The sequence below is a fragment of the Limulus polyphemus genome, unplaced genomic scaffold, assembly GCF_000517525.1.
Source record: "Limulus polyphemus unplaced genomic scaffold, Limulus_polyphemus-2.1.2 Scaffold6988, whole genome shotgun sequence".
Classification (NCBI taxonomy): domain Eukaryota; kingdom Metazoa; phylum Arthropoda; class Merostomata; order Xiphosura; family Limulidae; genus Limulus; species Limulus polyphemus.
In genome coordinates, this window is record NW_013672598.1 from 42527 (window position 1) to 46567 (window position 4041).

General features: G+C 28.2%; 1 long non-coding RNA gene across 2 annotated transcripts in view; it reads left to right on the forward strand.

The window, feature by feature from the left end:
* Positions 1-3622, forward strand: part of LOC106474245 — a 45604-nt gene extending 41982 nt beyond the window's left edge. The window contains exon 8 of one of the 2 annotated variants that reach the window (XR_002613893.1): positions 3292-3622. This is a non-coding gene — a long non-coding RNA (uncharacterized LOC106474245). Of the gene's footprint in view, positions 1-2470; positions 3246-3291 lie in introns of those variants that run through there. The other variant, XR_002613890.1, reaches the window with a different exon arrangement.
* The last annotated feature ends 419 nt before the right edge of the window (positions 3623-4041 follow it).

A 4041-nucleotide genomic window follows, 5' to 3' on the forward strand; every position in this document is an offset into this window, starting at 1 on the left:
CCCTTGTGTATATGTGAGAAAGAGAAGTAAAGGTTATGAGTAACACCCAGCTTGTTCAAAAAATGTTAACTGTTGAAAACTATATCATCTGGACTGTGGTGTTGTTGACAGTTCTGAATGAGTTTTTAGTTGCTAAATCTCTTTATCTGTGTTTTTTTTAATCCAAAGTTTCAGGTAAATTTTCCTTTTATTGGGCTTTTGTAGCTTTTTTCCTGTTCTTTATTCATTGTTTCCACAAATATTTTTGTATTAAGTTATCTTGTTCAACATCTGGCTAATAAAAGAGCGAGAGAGACTAGTGTAGGTTACCAGAAAATATGTATTTTTTGACATTTATATCAAAATGTTGAAGTTTTGCTTTTATACTTACAAGAAATTAACCCCATGTGTAATTTTGGTCAAAATTTTTTTCTATCATTAACTATCAACACTTATAGTGTAAATCCAAATCACTGTATTTGTAACAGTGCAGTTTCCTATCCTCTCTCTCTTTGTAAGCATTTTTTTATCAATTAGTAAATAATTTTTGCTTTTTATAGTTTCTGTTTCATGTTCTATCTAAGATACTTCAATTTTGTTTCTTAACTCGTACTCTGGCAGTGGATTTTAGTTATACAAAGCAATTCAACAACTTTGTGAAAAAATTAAGACATTATATGTAATGTAATAAAACTTATTTTATTGTTAGAGAAAACATAATTATCTTAAAAATGATTAAACAAATGTAAATTATGTTAACTAATAGATGACACATTTGGAAAATACACTAATTGTTTTGATATTTAATTGTATTTAAAATATAACACTTAACATTCTAATAGTGTTACATATAACAATTTCGAATGGCTTAAAACTGAGTTAAATTGTACTTTGGATTTAGTAATTAAATAAATGCCAATATGTATCCAATTTATGATATTTGCCAATAAGATTGATACACACGGTTTTCTTTTTTAATACAAATATGTTTTGATATACAAACAACAATACAATTTACAATAGTAATTATTACAAACGATGTATATATACAAAAGTTTTACAAACTTGCAAACAATATAGTCTTCTTTCTGGTCTGGAACTTTCCTGATATCTTATCGAGGGTTCACGGTGAGCAAGTTAATTTCAAGTTGACGTAGGAACAATTCACTTAATAGAGGGCTTGCTACCTCTGTGGGCCTCACTGATCACATGCCGATTACAGGTCAAGCTTGAGTTTTTTACTGCTGAAGTTATATAATGTCTTCGTAAAAGTACTAATGTCCAATGTGAATCCACTGAAGTCAAATGGTTTATATTAATAAATATACCTGGTCAAATATTTGAAATTTTCCTATAAATAAGCGTTAATCACAATTAGAGCTTCTAAAGTTTATAGTATACCAACTATAACAAACCAATAACAGATACTTTTTTTTGGCACGTCATGTTGGTTATATATATATAGGTGTGTGGGGTTTGTTGAAAAATTCAGATTACGTAACAATACAAAGCTACACTAGCATTTACGTACACACACATATATTGTTGATTCTTACACTCGAGAATCTTCTACAACTTTAGAGAATAGACAGGAGGTTCGCAATACATATTTAACTGTATAAGTTACGCACATTTCTAAATATAAATTTAATATAAACTAACATCAATGTTAAAATATATGTATAATAATAAATCTGTCACAATAGAAAAATAACATTTTTGTAAAGAAACTGAAATATAATGGATAAACACGTAACCATACAGATTGTGTTGATTTTACTATACATTATTGTATGCCAGTACCAATAGTAGAGGTTGCCACCGTTTGTATAATCAAGAGTAATAATTGGCTTCAGAGAATCATCTGGATGTCCTGTTACTTCTATATGATGTATGTATACTCTCCTGTGTCTGTACTTTCATTCTTCAGAAATGCTGATTAGTCACAAAGGTTGACAGGAAGCATCATGTTATATTATTTGAATCACTTTGCTGAGTCAGAAACTCTGAAATACAGAAAATAAACACCAAAACACTTAACTGATACAAGTAATATCTGAACTTCCCTTCTAAACAATACAGTTTTTGTGTATCCAGTTCAATGTTTACAAGTTTAAAGAAATTGTCAGAAGTACCCCTTTTAAGTAATAATTACTGTTTTTTCTTTGCTCCAGGTCTCATTAGGAAAGAAATAATAGCACAAACTGTTACTTTATTGATCTTAACATAGCTGTGTGAGAAGGTCTGACTTTAACAGTATTTATACATAAAATATATAGGCACGCAAACAAATAATATAGTTGCTACTTGCATTGTTTTGTTTTTAGTATCAATTAAAGCTAAACTAGAATTTTATCAAACTGAAAAACATTAGTTTGCTTTGTTGGATTTTATTCTCAATTAATTATTCCAGTTTCTAAACAGATTTATTGAAATAATCATTGTACATCAAAATTTACATTGAAACACCTTTTTATAATTGTTTTTTCAGGCAACAACTAATGATGAAAATACTGATAACAACTTTAATGATATCATTCTTTACAATTTATGCTTTTATTACAAAGAATATTTAACATTTTTATCAACTACAATACTAGAAGTTAATGTGATGATACAGAGCTATGTTATAGATGTGTGTGATTTTGGTCTAAGGTCCAAGGTACTTAAACATAAAAGTAATATTTAAATTTCCCTTTTGAACAATAACATCGTTTCCTAGCCTTATAAATGTCTCAGGCTTAAAGCCATCTAGAAGTCTAGGTTGTAAATTCTATTTATGTCTGTCCCATGGAAAAAATGTGAATATTATAGCTTGATGTATAGCCCAGATTAGAGCATAAGACAGGTCTTATACGTTGATTTATAACTTAGATGGAAGTTGTATGTGAAAGTTTTCAAAAGTGATACTGAAAGTATCCAAATATATCTACAAATGAAACTATACATTGTAGAAATAAATATTGAGTTAACTTTGATGAACAGTATATTTGGTTTATGTGATAAATATATAGTTTTAAAAAAGTATAATTTTTTTTCATTCCTTGTATTGCATCTACATCAACAGATGAAAAAGTAACTGTTTTTAGAAGCATGACCACTTAAAATATATTGTTTCAGCATACAATCACAGTAAAAGTATAGCAATGAGAACTTTTATAGTTAGATTGTTACTTTATTCATGAACAATATAGGCTTATAAACCCTTTTTTATATATATATCAGTTATTTAATATTTATTTAAACTAATTTAGAAATATTCTTTATAAATAGTTTAATGCTGTATTCAACTATTATTTTATGTCTTTTAAGATTGAACAACTAAGTAACAGGGTGATAATCATAAAGATAGATGTTCCTTTGATGCAGTGAGAAAATTTTTGTACTACTAGATCACAGGGAGTATAATTTATTTTTGTCCCCTGGTGGGACAGTGGTAAGTCTACAGACATACAGTGCTAAAATCTAGGGTTTGATTCCCCATGGTGGACACAGGAGATAGCCCATTGTGGTTTTTCTCTGTAAATAAACAAAAAGTCGTTAATTTTTTTAGATTTCATGTAGCCACAGGATACACTTTCTTGACGAAAAGATAATAAATATATAAAATTTTATAATCCTAATTTGTATCGTGGAGTGAAAACAATATATTTTCATTTTGTACAATCATTGTTATCACTAAAATACTTTGACGAAATTTAATTCAAAAAACTGTAAACCATATAATTTAATACATTGTAACACATGTATCATATCTAAAACTTTCTATTTCTCTGACAACGAGAAGCATGTAACAGGATTGATATTATTATATCTTGTAAATTATGTTATAATTCACAAGTATGTTACATAGATATGCTTGTAATAACATCAACATTTTCAATCATATAAAATTAATTATATAGGCTTTACTATATATTAGGCTGTCAAGAAATTAATGTCTCATTTATGAACAACTTTCTGCAGATGGAGTCCAGCGTTTAGGGTCGGAACTGGTTTTTGTCTAGGACTGAACCATTGTTTTTAGCATTTAATATTTGCATAGAGAATCCATTTTTCATC